The sequence below is a fragment of the Neofelis nebulosa genome, chromosome 4, assembly GCF_028018385.1.
Source record: "Neofelis nebulosa isolate mNeoNeb1 chromosome 4, mNeoNeb1.pri, whole genome shotgun sequence".
NCBI classification, from domain to species: domain Eukaryota; kingdom Metazoa; phylum Chordata; class Mammalia; order Carnivora; family Felidae; genus Neofelis; species Neofelis nebulosa.
Genome location: NC_080785.1, coordinates 116,972,918 through 116,988,357, shown reverse-complemented (window position 1 = coordinate 116,988,357; position 15,440 = coordinate 116,972,918). Strand labels below are relative to the sequence as shown.

At 40.2% G+C, this 15,440-nt stretch overlaps 1 protein-coding gene and 1 pseudogene across 5 annotated transcripts in view; both read left to right on the top strand.

The window, feature by feature from the left end:
- ATG7 (autophagy related 7) overlaps positions 1-15,440 on the top strand; it is a 249,423-nt gene that overhangs the window by 191,619 nt on the left and 42,364 nt on the right. The gene's annotated exons all lie outside the window — the stretch shown is intronic.
- On the top strand, positions 2,707-3,850 carry LOC131508331 (pancreatic progenitor cell differentiation and proliferation factor-like; annotated as a pseudogene).

Below are 15,440 nucleotides of genomic sequence, written 5' to 3'. Positions count from 1 at the left end.
CTGAGCCACCCAGGCACTCCACTAAGTGTACTCTTAATCCCCTTCACCTATTTCATCCATTCCCCCACCCATTTCCCCTCTGGTGACCATCAGTTTTCAATAGAGTCTGTTTTTGTTTGTCTCTCTTTCTCCTTGTTTGGTTTCTTAAATTCCACGTACGAGTGAAATCATATGGCATTTGTCTTTCTCTGACTTATTTCACTTAGCATTATACCCTCTGGATCCATCCATATTGTTGCAAATGGCAAGGCTTCATTCTTTTTTATGGCTGAGTAATATTCCTGTGTGTGTTTGTGTGCACGCGCCCGTGTGTGTGTGTGCCACATCTTCTTATTCATTCATCTATTGATGAATGCTGTCATAATTTGGTGACTGTAAATAATGCTGCTATAAACATAGGAGTGCATTTATCCCTTTGATTTAGTGTTTTCATATTCTTTGGGTAAATACCCATTAGTAGAATTACTGGATCATATGGTAATTCTATTTTTAATTTTTTAAGGAACCTCCAAACTGTTTTCCACAGTGGCTGTACCAGTTTTACATTCCCACCAACAGTGCAGGAGGGTACATTTTCTCTACATCCTTGCCACCATTTGTTGTTTCTTGTGTTTTTTTATTTTAGCCATTCTGACAGATGTGAAGTGATAACCTCATTGTGGTTTCGATATACATTTCCCTGACAGTGAGTGGTGTTGAATATCTTTTCGTGAGTCTGTTGGCCATCTGGATGTCTTCTTTGGAGCATTGTCTGTTCATGTCTTCTGCCCATTTTTAAATTAGACTATTTTATTTTTTGGTGTTGAGTTATATAAATTCTTTATATATTTTAAATGATAACCCTTTATATGTCATTTGCAAATATCTTCTCCCATTCAGTAGGTTGCCTTTCAGTTTTGTTGACTGTTTCCTTTGATGCACAGAAGTTTTTAATTTTGATATAGCCCCAACAGTTTATTTTTGCTTTTGTTTCCCTTGCCTCAGGAGACATATCTAGAAAAATGTTGCTATGTTCCATGTCGGAGACATTATTGCCTATGCTCTCTTCTAGGATTTTTATGGCTTCAGGTCTCACATTTAGGTCCTTAATCCACTTTGAGTTAATTTTTAGTGTGTGGTGTAATAAAATGGTCCAGTTTCATTTTTTTTGCATGTAGCCATCCAGTTTTCTCAATACCATTTGTCGAAAGGACTGTCTTTTTCCCATTGCATGTTCTTGCCTCCTTTGTTAAAGATTAATTGACCATATAATTGTGGGTTTATTTCTTTTTCATTGATCTATGTATCTATTTTTGTGCCAGTAACATACTTTATGATTATTACAGCTTTGTAGTGTATCTTGAAATCTAGGATTATGGTACCTCCAGTTTTGTTCTTTTTTCTTTTTTTTTTTTTTTCCTATAAGAATTGCTTTAGTTATTTGGGGTCTTTTGTGGTTCCATGCAAATTTTAGGATTATTTGTTCTAGTTCTATGAAAAATGCTATTGATATTTTGATAGGAATTACATTAAATTTGTTCTTCCAATCCATGTGAAAGCAATATATTTCCATTTGTTTCTATCATCTTGAATTTCTTTCATCAGTGTTTTATAGTTTTCAGAGTACAGGTCTTTCAACTCTTTGGTTAAGTGTATTCCCAGGTATTTAATCATTTTTGGTGAAATTGTAAATGAGATTGTTTTCTTAATTTCTCTTTCTGATACTTAATTATTAGTGTACAGAAATGCAGTGGATTTCTCTATATCATTTTTTTATCCTGAGACCTTACTGAATTTATTTATCAATTCTAGTAGTTTTTTGATGGAGTCTTGGGGGATTTTTATATATAGTACTATGTCATCTGCAAATAGTGAAAGTTTTACTTCTTCCTTACCAGTTTGGATTCCTTTTATTCCTTTTTCTTATCTGATTACTGTGGTTAGGACTTCTAGTACTATGCTAAATAAAAGTGGTGAGAGTGGACATGTTTGTGTCCCCTGCTTTGGGGGAAAACCCTCAGTTTTGCCCCAGTAAGGATGTTAGCTGTGAATTTTTTATAGATGGCCTTTATTATGTTGAGGTTTGTTCCCTCTAAACCCACTTTGTTGAGAGTTTTTATCATGAATGGGTGTTATACTTTATAAAATGCACTTTTTTTTTTTTTTGCCTATGTTAAAATGATCCTGTGGTTTTTATCCTTTCTCTTATTGATGCAATTTATCACACTGATTGACTTGTAAATATTGAACCACTCTTGCATCCAAGGAATAAAACCCACTTGATCATGGTGAATGATTTGTATTAGTGTATGGTTGGGTCAGTTTGCTAATATTTTGTTTGCATCTATGTTCATCAGAGATACTGGTCTGTAGTTCTCTTTTTGTTTGTAGTATTTTCATCTGACTTTTGTATTAGGGTAATGCTGGCCTCATAGAATAAATTTGGAAGCTTTCCTTCCTCTTCTGCTTTTTGGAATAGTTTAAGAAAAATAGGTGTATTAACTCTTCTGTAAATGTTTGTTAGAGGGGTGCCTGGTGGCTCAGTTAGTTAAGCAGCCAACTTCAGTCAGGTCATGACCTCGCGGTTTGTGGGTTTGAGCCCCGTGTCGGGTTTTGTGCTGACAGCTCAGAACCTGGAGCCTGCTTTAGATTCTATGTCTCCCTCTCTCTCTGCTCTCCCCTGATCACGCTCTTTCTCTCTCTCTCTCTCAAAAATAAACATTAAAAAAAAATGTTTGTCAGAAACTCTGCCCATGCCTCTGTCGTAGAACAGCCTTTGGCGGCCTTCTCTGCAAATGGGCTCTATGGCCTGGCGTCCTCATCCCTGCCACCTGTGATCACAGGCCAAGGCCCCTGAGGAGTCACCACCAAGGTTTCCACCAGCCCACAAGCAACAGTGTGGCAGCCATCCCCTCCAGTGTCTCATTTATGGTCACCCACAACTATTATCCAGCACCACCTGGATTCCACTTCTAGTAACAGAAGTGCAGAGTATCCTGGGGATACCATCCCCCACCACCCTGGTCTCCCCAAGGCCAACCTGGGTCACTGGTGGGCAGGCTTCTTTTTTGGGAAGTCTACACTCCTATTTATGGCTACAGTATTGGAGTCCCTAAAACACTTGGAATCTCCCCAGGCCTCCAGTGGCACAGTCACCTGTGATTTGGCTCTGGAAGCCATGAAGAAGCAGCCTCATGGCCAGCCTGGCAAAGCCAACACCGGGCCCCCATCCTGAGTGGCCACCACCAGCCACCAGGCTTCATGAGGTCCTAGGTTCATCAGAGCCACTCCCCTCCTCTCCCCTTTCCTCCTCTCCCTTACCCCCCCTTTCTTCCTCTTCCCTCCTCTCCCTTCCCCTCCCCTCCTCATAGACTAGAGGCTGCAACAAGCAGAAGCAGTTGGTATCTTTTGTATCAAAACAGCAAAACACCAAAAAGGAAGTTAAGAGAACCCCACTCTTTACTATCCAAGCCACATTCAAGCCTTCGTGACACCCTGTAATAGTGTGCCTTGCACCAAGTCTAAAATAAACTCCAAGAAACTAGTAAAGAAAAAAAAAAGATTTGGTAGAATTCATCTATGAAGCCATCTGGTCCTGAACTTTTGTTTGCTGGGATTTTTTTTATTCCTGGTAATCGATCTATTCAAATTTTTTATTAATCCCTGCTTCGATTTTGAGAGGTTACATGTTTCTAAGAATTTATCCATTAGGTTGTCCAGTTTATTGGCATATAATTTTCCATAATATTCTCATATAATCCTTTGTATTTCTGTGGTATTGGTTTATTACTCTTTCATACCTGATTTTGAGTCCTCTCTTTCTCTCTCCTTCCCCCTCCCCCTCCATCCTCCTCCGTCTCTTCTCTTTTTCTCCTCTCCTCTCCTCTCCTCTTCTCTCTCTCTCTCTCTCTCTCTCTCTCTCTCTTTCTCTCTCTTTCTCTCTCTTTCAATGAGTCTGGCTAAAGATTTGTCAATTTTGTTGATCTTTTCAAAGAACCAGCCCCTGGTTTCATTGTGCGTTTTTTTGGTTCTAGTTCATTTATTTCTACTTTAATCTTTATCATTTTCTTTCTCCTACTGATTTGGGGTTTTGTTTGTTCATTTTCTTTATTTTATTTTATTTTTTTAATGTTTTTTATTTATTTTTGGGACAGAGAGAGACAGAGCATGAACGGGCGGGAGAGGGGCAGAGAGAGAGGGAGACACAGAATCGGAAACAGGCTCCAGGCTCCGAGCCATCAGCCCAGAGCCTGATGCGGGGCTCGAACTCACGGACCGCGAGATCGTGACCTGGCTGAAGTCGGACGCTTAACCGACTGCGCCACCCAGGCGCCCCTGTTTGTTCATTTTCTAAATCTTTTAGGTGTAAGGTTAGGTTGTTTGTGTGAGATTTTTCTTGCTTCTTGAGGTAAGCCTATATTGCTGTAAATTTCCATCTTAGAACCACTTTTGTTGCATCCCAAAGATTTTGGACCATTGTGTTTTCATTTTCATTTGTCTCTGTATTTAATTTTGATTTCCTCTTTGATTTCTTGGTTGACCCGTTCATTGCTTAGTAGCATTTTTGTTTGTTTTTAATGTTTATTATTAATTTAGAGAGAGAAAGAGAGAGAGAGTATGCATGTGAGTGGGGGAGGGGCAGAGAGAGAGAGAGACAGAGAATACCAAGCAGGACATGCAGTGTCAGTGCAGAGCCTGACACGGGGCTGTATCTCACAAATCATGAGATCATGACTTGATCTGAAATCAAGACTTGGATGTTTAACCAACTGAGCCTCCCAGGTGCCCCTAGTAGCGTGTTTTTAACCTCCATCAACATTCATTCTTTAAAAAAAATTTTTTTGGGTTTATTTATTTACAAGCGGGGTAAGGTCCGAGAGAGAGGAGAAAGAGAGCGCCAAGCAGGCACTGTACTGCCAGAGCAGAGCCCAACATGGGGCTTGAACTCATGAAACTGTGAGACCATGACCTGAACCAAAACCAAGAGTCAGCCCCTTAATCAGTTGAACCAGCCAGATGCCCCAACATTTATTCTTATTGTTGATTCCTGAAAGGCAATGTGTCTTCTTTTTTTTTTTTGTGGCTACTTTTAAGATTTACTTTTTATCTTTGCTTTTTATCAATTTGTAGGCTCTCTTTATTATCTTACCTGAGGATCCCTGAGCTTCTTCAATCTGTGGGGAAGATATGTCCTCACATTTTGAACATTATTTGCCATTTTTTCAAATTTGTCTTCTTTTCCATTCTCAAAAATTTTTTCTACCTACTGAGAGTCTTATTACATGCTTGTTAGACATTCTGACCATGTGTCAAATCTATATTACTTTCTATTTGCTTTTCTTTTGTGCTTTATTTTGGGCATATAGTATAGACCTATCTACTGATTCACTAATCCTGTCTGCTGCTGTATCTAGTCCACTGTTAAACCCATCCAGTGAGTTCTTAATCTCTGATACTGTTTTGGAAGTTGTAGAAAGTTTTTTGGATTTTTTTATTTTTGTAGATCCTGCATTCAAATAACCTATCTTTTCATCCAGTTTTTCTGCCCTTTTTCTTTTGAAAGTTATTTTGAAATCATTGCTAAATCAAATATGTGGATCAACTCTGCTTTTAATCACTGTTTTATCTCTTGATAATTGGGGCTTTTACAGTTTTCCAGGGTGGGAGAGAATATTTAGTAAATATTTATTATATGCTAAACACTGTAAATGATAGATTTACTCCAGATTGTGTTGTAGTATTCTATAGAATATTTAAATTTGTTCAGTCAGCTAAGTTACTAGAAGACCAGTTTGATTCTTTTGAGACCTTATTTAGGGAAGATCTATTTCCGTGTCCCCTTACTGCTCAGTATGATTGATAATCTTATGGGTGGCTTTTCTGAGTTGTAAGTAAATGTTTGGTACGCTCACCTATGTCTTCTACTCTGCCTTGGCCCCAAATCCAACATCTTTCCAATAGTGTTTAATACCTAATTCCATTCACTCACAGTTCTCAGCTTCACAGCACATACTTTCTTCCCAGACTTTTACGAGTCTCAGCCATCACTCAGTAGCCTGAGAATCAGCCAAGGAGCCAAGAGCAATTTCCATGTAGATTTCTGGGTTCAGTCCCTCATGTTCAACCATTTCTACCACCTGGCTCCCCAAACCTCAGCCATCTTAGTGACATTGAACTTACATTTCTGCCTCACCCCTCTATCAAATCCCTGCTGGAGTTTCTGTGTTGGTTGCTGCTCTTTGAGCCTGGTAACTGTTATTTTATATATTTGTCAAGTTTTTATTGTTGATGGCAGGAACATGAGACTGACACCATCTACTTTATCATAGAAATAGAAGGTAGCATTTTGCTATCTTGGTTTTAGTTACATGTTTTTAGACACCCATTTTTAAAGGTGTGATATATGGATAATTTTTATTTTAAATTTACTTCAGGGTAACTATTATTCAGTAACATTTCCCAACATTGCTATTTAGATGGGAAATGACTATTTTTTAGCTTTATCTTTATGAATGTATGAAGGTTTCATTTAGCCTCTTCAGCTTTGGTGCTCACTGTATTAAGAGATAGCTTCTTTGACATTTGCTTGGTTTGAAAATTGTCTAGTGTTGAGAGTCTGCTCTGGCTTGACCCAATTTCCTGGTAAGCATAGTCCCAGTAACAGCACATCTTGGCAAAATGGACTTGTTGTCCTGGGTGACTGATTATGGCAGCCATTAGAGTTTAATATCTTTGGCCTTCAGTTTTATCTCCTGTGAAAATTCAGCCACTTCAGGGGAAGAATGGCAGAGTAGGCTGTATTAGTCATTCATATGAAAACAATTTATCAGATCCCTTCTTATAGACCTGGTTTAATAGTAGCTGGGGAGAAACTTTTGTAGTAAACTCCTTGGTGTCTGAGGCAGTGAACAGGGACATACAAGGCGGGAAAGTGTACATAAAATAGAAGGGATAAAAAAGATAAATCTTATCATTGTTTTAACCCTTCCCATGGAGCTAGGCTCCTTCAGTTATTTTATCTGTTTCCTCAAGAAGTTCTTAGTGCATTGTGATAGGAACTATGGCAATAAAGCAAAGTCTAAAATTATACAAATAGGGGCACTTGGGTGGCTCAGTCACTTGAGCATCTGACTCTTGATTTCAGATCAGGTCATGATGCCAGGGTTGTAGGATCGAGCCCCATGTCAGGCCTCTGCACTGAGCTTGGAGCCTGCTTAAGATTCTCTCCCCTGCTCACTCTCTTTCTCTATCTCTCAAATAAAGAATAAAATGATACAAATAGGGTGATAATAAAGAGTAAAATCTAAAATGATTAAGGTAGGCTGGAGATATGCCAGAAATCAGCAACATTGGTTTCTTCCTAGGGGGGCTTTTGAGTATGCCTAGGGGGGCTGGGCATTAAGGATGGGAGAGAGACTTCATTATGTAATCTTTTCTCCTCCTGAAACTTGAACCATCTAAATATGTTACTCTCAAAAAAAAAAAAAATCAAGCATGTTTATTTTTTATCCTTCCTATAACATCCTGAGAGTAAAAGGATATTATTATTATTTAAAAATATTTTTAATGTTTATTTATTTTCGAGAGAGACAGAGTGCAAGGAGGGGAGGGGCAGAGAGAGAGAGGGAGACACAGAATCAGCACAGAGCCCAACATGGGGCTCAAACACCAGGACTGCAAGATCATCACCTGAGCCAAAGTCAAGACGTGTAACTGACTGAGCCGCCCAGGCACCCCAAGGGATATTATTTTTAAACCCTCAAAGATAATAAAAATAGGAGAGCAAACAATGGCAACAAAAAAATTGGAGTCTGGAAAGATGGCACTGTAGACTGAATGCTTGTGTCCCACTAAAATTCAAATGCTGATCACCAATGTGATGGTAGTTGGAGATGTGGGGCCTTTGGGAGGTGACTAGGTCATGATGGCATTAGTAACCTTATGAAGCAGACCTCAAAGAGGTCCCTTGCCCCTTTCACCATGTGAGGACACAGTGAGAAGGTGTGATCTATGATCTAGGATCTATGTGATCTATGATCTACATCTATGATCTAGGAAGCAGAATGTCACCAGACACCAAATCTGCAGGCACTTTGATCTTGGACTTCTCAGCCTCCAGAACTATGAAAAATAAATGATTATTGCTTAAGTTACCAAACCTGTGGTGTTTTGATATAGCAGCCCAAACTAAGACAGATGGACAGCAAGGAAGTTAAATTCTAAGCCAGCCAATAGAGAGCCAGTTGTTTCCACAGAGCTACCTGAAGGCTTGGGAGTTGGGGACAGTAGATACATCTGAAAATGAGACTTAAAACAGGGTTGTTTGAAAGTCTGACTTAAGAGGCAGTTAGATCCCTAGCCTTTCATGCTAGCTCTGCACAATAGGACACCTGCCCACCCCCACCCCCAACTCCAGGTAGGAAACTGAAATTTTACTTTCTGGTGAGAATAAAACAGAGTTTCTGGACAAGGCCATAGCAGAGTTGAAATTAGGGTATGCAGCGCTGCAAACACGAGATTAAACAAATGTTTACATATCAAATACAGAGAGACCAAACCTTCTGCCCACACCCGGCTACCACAGCTAGGTCGTCAAGCTTAAGTACCTCCAAGACAGGAGAGAGGATTCTCTGTCTCCGGAATCTGACCACCCTGAAGAGAAAATGTCAAGAGCTCTGTGACATGACAGCTCAGCCAGATGACCATACAGGGAAATCCACAGTAGACCTCAGACAGCTTTTGAGTAACTCATTACATAGGAGCAGAAACCAAGTATTGCCAGGCATCTAACTTGAAAGACAGAGACTAAACTAAATTTGAAGGAAATATACTGTGTCAAGAGAAGAACATTTTAGATAGTCGAAAAATTTTCTCTATTATTTATGTTCTCAATGAGTCAAAGATATTAAATTCATGAAACAACAAAGGGCCATGAAAAGTGATATTCAGATAATGAAAAAGAACTCTCAGACATTAAAAATATAATAATTTGGGGGCGCCTGGGTGGCTCAGTCATTTAAGCATCTGACTTCAGCTTAGGTCATGATTTCGTGGTTCACGAGTTCAAGCCTCTGTGCTGACAGCTCGGAGCCTGGTGCCTGCTTCAGATCTGTGTTTTCTTCTCTGTCTGCCCCTCCCCTGCTTGTTCTCTATCTCTCTCTCCCTCCCTCTCTCTCTCTCTCTCTCTCTCTCTCAAAAATAAAACATTAAAATTTTTTTAATACTTAGTAATTTTAAAATTCAACAGGGTTAAATAATAAAATTCAGAGTGTCTTCTAGAAACTAAGACAAAAGGACAAAGAAATGAAAAATAGGAGAGAAAAGATAAGCAAAGTAGTGGATCAGGGTAGGAGTGCCAACATCCGACGACAGAAGTTGCAGAAAGAAAAACAGAAGACACATCAGAAAAAAATATAGAAGGAGATAAAGAAAATTTCCCAAAATTGGAAGGTTCAAGATTGTAACATTCAGTGCTGTCAGCACAGAGCCCAGCACAGAACTCAAACCCATGAACCACGAGATCATGACCCAAGCCAAAGTTGGCCACTTAACCCCCTGAGTGACCCAGGTGCTCCAAAAGACTTGAGATTCTAGATTAGAAGGGTCTGCTTACTACCCAGAGCAGTGAATGGCAATAACCCAACACCAAGGCCCATCATAATGAAATTTCAGAACTCTGGGTAAAAAAATCCCTACCTCTTAAAGAGAGGAAAAAATAGGGTCATATATAAAGAACCAAAAATCAGAATGGTTTTCGACTTCTCAATAACTACCCTGGAAACCAGAAGCCAATGAAACAGTGCTTTCAAACCATGAAGGAAAATTATTTCTAATCTACAATTCTGTATCCAGCCAAATTGTTAATTGAATATGAAGCTAGAATAAACATATTTTCAGATACACAAAAAATTTACGTTTTATTCACTCTTTTTGAGGAAACCACTGAAGGACAAATGCTGGAAAAACAAGAATAAACCAAGAAAGAGAAAGACATGGAAAATGGGAATGGGGGGATGGTACACAAGAGGGAGAGAGTCAGAGGAATCCTCAGAATAATAGTGAAGGGAAATCTCAGAATGACAGACCTGAAGCAGTAAAAGCAACTAAAACAGATCGGATCAGGGTGGAAGGCTCCAACACATTTTGTTAAGAAAGTGAAATTGCTTAAATACCTAATGTGTCTGAGCATTTATTTAGGAGATTTAGACAGTTGGCAGAAAGTTTGGGATTAAATTATGGGTAAATACTTAAGAACACAGTAAAACAAAAAAGACAGTTGTTAAGTCCAGGGAAACAACGTTGCAGAAGAAATGTAAAAGAAATCCTAGCATATTACACAGCTCACCTTGATATAACACTTAGATACTGATCAAAATGGAATTATAATTATATTGGCAAGATAAAAGGAGGGGTAGGTAAGAGTTTGTGATTGTGGGGGTGAGGGAGCATTTAGTAGAAGATAGCTAAATCCTCATCTACCAAATGGGAAATAGATACCTAAAGCTTAAACCTGAGGGAGGAAAATCATGAACTCAAGAAGTAGCAATATAGACATTAAAGATTTTGTACCCAATTCCTATTTCAGGAGGAGGGGGGTTCCCCACACACCACACACTTCTTTGACACAGCTGAGTGTCCTACCATTCAACTCAATTCTGGCACTATCTACCCAGAGCTAATGTCAGCTTGCACTGGTTAAAGCTTAGTCCCACAGGATTGCCCTCCGCTTCAGGTGCCAGTCACAAGTCCATGTTATTATCTGTACTTCTGACCAGTGGACTATAAGTCAGCAGTTCCCATGACCCCCTCCTTGGGCTCAGTTAATTTGCTCATGGCTCACAGAACTCAGGAAACCATCTTACTAGATTACTGACTTTTTACAAAGGATATTAAAGTATACGAATCAACAGCCAGATGAAGAGATACATAGGGTGAACAACAAAGGAGCTTGTGTCCTTTTAGAGTTTGGGGCCCAGCACAGTGGCACAAAGGAGTGTTCTAGTTCACCAATGTGGAAGCTCTCTGAACCTCATCCTTTTGAGTTTTTATGGCGCCTTCGTTATATAGGAATGATTAATTAAATCATTGGTCATTGGTTATTGATTCAATCTCCATTTCCCCAGAAATTACGGGGTGAGACTGACATTCAAAGCATTCAGAATGCTGGAAAGCACATGGTGTGGTGATGGTAAGATCTGGAATTGACTCCTGGCTCTACTATCAAAGTCACCTAACCTCTTTGAGAATAAGATAGGGGCACTAATAATCACAGGGTGATAATAGGTATCAGGCAGAATAATGTATATGGGAATGCTTTGTAACTAGAATATTCCTATTACAAGTATTGGTTTCAATTAGTTCCTTTAAGTGTTGAGTTTGTCTGTACAAATGTACCTTCTATCCCTGGTACATTAATATTATTGACTCCAGGTAGGCTTGTGTATTAATTAAGGTATAGGTTAAAGTACTGTTAATAGGGAGATCCAAAAATATGGCAGTTCAAACAAGACAGAAATCTGTTTCTCTCTCATATAACGGTCTTGAGCTATGCTATCCAATATGGTAGCCACTAGGTACATGTGGCTATTTACATTTAAACAATTACAATTAAATAAAATTTAAAATTCAGTTCCTCAGTTGCACTGGCCACATTTCAAACACCTAGTAGCCAGTTGACTAGAGGCTGTTGTATTGAACAGCACATAGAGAACACTTCCCTCATCACGGAAAGTTCTGTTGGGCAGCCCTGACCTAGAGGAGCGGTCCAAAACTTCAAGGGTAGCTCTGGTATACAAGGTCATCCATGGACCTGAGTTTCATGAATACTTTTGCCCTGCTATCCTCTAGTAAGACTTCATAACACATTTTTGGTGCCTTTAGTCCCTTTGGCATTATGATAAAGCCTACAGACTACCTCACAGAGTAATATTTTTAAATGTATAAGATAAAATGCATAGAATTACAATGGCAATTAATTATGTTGAAATATAATTGTCAAAGTATAAAACAATAAACTCACGATATAGTAGTCTGTGCTTTATTAATACACCAAGTAATGATCTAGTGGCAAATCTAATGGCTACTGTAATTTCATAGTATTGATGAGTGTGTGTGATTTTTCAAGATAATCCACAACAAGTATAATGTGATATGTACATATCTGTATTTTCAGTTAGTGACAGTCATGGATATGGCAAATACTACTATGGTTTGTTCCCTACATATTAACTGAAGGAAATGCTAAGTTTCAGATAGAGGCTAGTAAAAATAAAGTTACATAGTTTTCTTCCCATCCAAGTTTACAAACTAACATTTCTATTTATGGACCCCTTGGGGGGGGGTGTGGAATCCAGGGTTAAGGAGCCCTGCTGGGTGATGTCAAAGCTGGCTTGGCAATGCCAGGTCTATACTCTAGAATGTGGGAAGGGGAGAGTAAATAATTTCTCTTTTAAAGGACATGACCTGGAAGTTGTTCCCATCCCATTGGCCAGCAGGCAGTCACATGACCACCTGTAGTATAAGGCAAGCTGGGAAATGTAGTCTTGAGGGTAGCCCTTTACCTTGCTATTAAAAAGCTTGGAGGAGTTCTGTTAGTAAAAGGAAAAAGGGAAGAAGCAGTATTAGGATAAATAGCAGTCTCAGCTTGGTTCTTCAGTATGGAATTAAAACAAAAAATTTGTTTTTATTCTTAAAAAATGGCTCTTTTTTTCCTAACAGTCTGTGTACTCTTCAGGTCTAAGTCAGAAATGTGAGAAAGAATTTCACTCTTACTAACCGTGGATGGGCTTCCACAGTGTCACCAGTTCCTGAGGTATACAGTGTCTAAGGGATGTAACAAATTTGGAGCTGATGTTCCCCAATTCTGTGCATATGCTGGCAACCTTGTTATTAGTTCACAGACAACAGTTTCACCCCTCTCAGAGTGTATGTGTTCATGCTCAAAGCAGACTCAGTATGCCATTATCTGTACTGAGGGAAGCAGTAACAAATTAGGCGTCTACTCCTGTCACCAGTGACCAGTAGTCTATGTGCAAGAGAGCATAAAAAGTAGGAGGCAGGCTTTTTCCCAACAAACATTCCTTGAGCAAATGCCCTTTAAAGTTTAAAATAACAACTCTTTGGGTTGTACAGGCCTTTAACTTTTTAGAGAGCTTGAAGTACCTTAACTCTTCTTATTTTATTAAAGTACCCAGATCATGGGGGGTTTTCGTTATTTTTTTTTTAACTTAGTTAAATAAATAGCAGTTTTGATTCAGCACCACATGGCCAACAGCTTTTAGCTTATAAATGAAGAGTCTGAAAAGGCATACTTACAGGCGAGCCCGGTTGGCTTCTGGCAGGAGTGAGGCCGAGCTGGTCCAAGCCCAGAGAGCACTTAAAGGGCCAGGCAACCCCTCATGCACACCTCTCGTCTCCATCCTGGGGGGTTCTGGTGGAACATGAAAACTCAGTATTATTTACTTTAAAGTTCCTGATTGTGAGCTCCCAAGGGGCAGGCACTGGGGTCTTCCTAGCCCCCCCGAATGCTGGTGCAATTCCCTGTACATCACAGGCGCTAGACATATGTTTGCTGACAAATCGCTTCTATTTTATGAGCATTTATAATGGCCTTTTAAATAAGTGCCATTTTAAAGTTTGCTGAATGAAGTGTGGTTTTTATTTAGTCTTAGGGTCACCATTGTTTTATTTGTTTGGCCACCCTTCCCCCCAGTCCATCGCCAGTTTAAAAATGTGATTCACCAGGAAAATATGACTCCATTAATTGAATTAATTTTAGAGCCAACTTTTCAGGAACCTGTCTATTTCTGTAAAGTGAGATCCACTCGCAAGTGTACCATTTGGTGCCAGCACTCAAATTTTCCCTGACTCAGTTGCTCCAGTGGTGTTTCAAATGTCTTCCCATTATATCAGGCAGCCAGTGCCCCATACTTGTGAGGATTATTTACAGGGTCTTGTGATTCAGCCCAGGATCTGATAGTGATCTTGGTCGGGTGATATAAATAGTCTAGGATTTGCCAATGGCTATTTTTATAAGGGAAGCTTTCGAAGTTGATTTCTTTGAACCCAGAATGACTTTCTCCCTCTGGCTTCCCCTGTTTTCCTCTGCCACTGGGGAGATCCTCTTTTCTGCGGGCCTGTCTTTACACCTCCTCCAGCCAGCTGGTGTCTGCAGAAATCAGAAGGAAGATACGTGTTTGACACAGAGTTGCCTGAAATCCTATATCTTCACCCCCTCTCAGTATCATCTTTCTTTCATCCGGCCCAAGAATGGCACCCACCCCGCCCATCAGGCCACAGGATCTGTGGGACTAGCCGCCTTGTCTGAAATAGATACCCAATGGCTCTCAGGCAGGACAATTCCCTACATTCATACCTGAATGTATATTTTACAATATTACCTTTTATTTGTCTTTGTAGACTTGCCCCTGCCCCAAGTTGGGGGGAAAAAAAAACCACCCAAAACGCTCAGTAGAGTTACTGTTGATGAACCAGACAGCCTCATTTGAGGTAACCCCAACTGTATGTGTGGCCAACACCCCTGCCCCGGGTGGTACAGACTCTAGAGTGCCTGCTCAGGCCTTCCCTGAGGATGTCTTGGCCCCACGTCTCCAGAGCTCTCTTTCCTCCTTGTGAGGTACCCCTCCCCCCGCCCCACACACACAGTACATGTGCTGTCAGCCAGGAGAGGCTCGCCTTGGGGTGCCACCCTCTCTTTGCATCCTTTCCCCAGGTTTTCATGCTGAAAACAGCACATTCTCAACATGAAGCAAAAATTGATCCTGCTCTTTTTCATCCTGTGTTTTTGACCATGCTGTTCTTGGCACTCAAGCTTCTAGGCTTGGGGGTAGAATTGATAGCTTCAAGTGTAATAAGTTAAATTGGTCGGCAGTATGCCATGTGTAGCCTTAGCTCCCCTGGATAATTTACCAGCATCTGTGGCTTCTCCCACCCAGTGGCCTTGAGTGTCTCCTTAACTTCACAACTAGCTTGCCTCTTGGAGCCCTGCCCCCTCCCTCCCACCCCCCAGTCAGCTCTGAGGGCTGGAGATCTTTCTTACTTCTTGGGCCAAGTACTGGAAGTAAAAGAGATTGTTTCAGTCTCTGAGTTCCACCCCAGGGTCAAGGGCCCCAGAGCCTGGTGCTGCAGTCTGGCCAAAGGGACCACAAAACCAGGTCACCAGTCAGTCCATCCATGCCCTGAGCTTTGGTTCTGCCTCTGCCTGGGATTAATTGTCCCATCTCAGGATAACTATGAAGATCAAATAAGGTATTAATACTTGAAATACTTTATGAAAGGTAGAAAGATAACAGCAAGAATAAAAAATAGTGGGTACTATTTTATGGGCATCTCTTGTGTCCCAGGTACTTTGTTTAGTGCTTTATGGGAACTATCTCATTTACTCCTGACAACTACTCTTTGAAAGTATTAATATGCCCGTTTTATAGAAAAGGGAAAGTGAG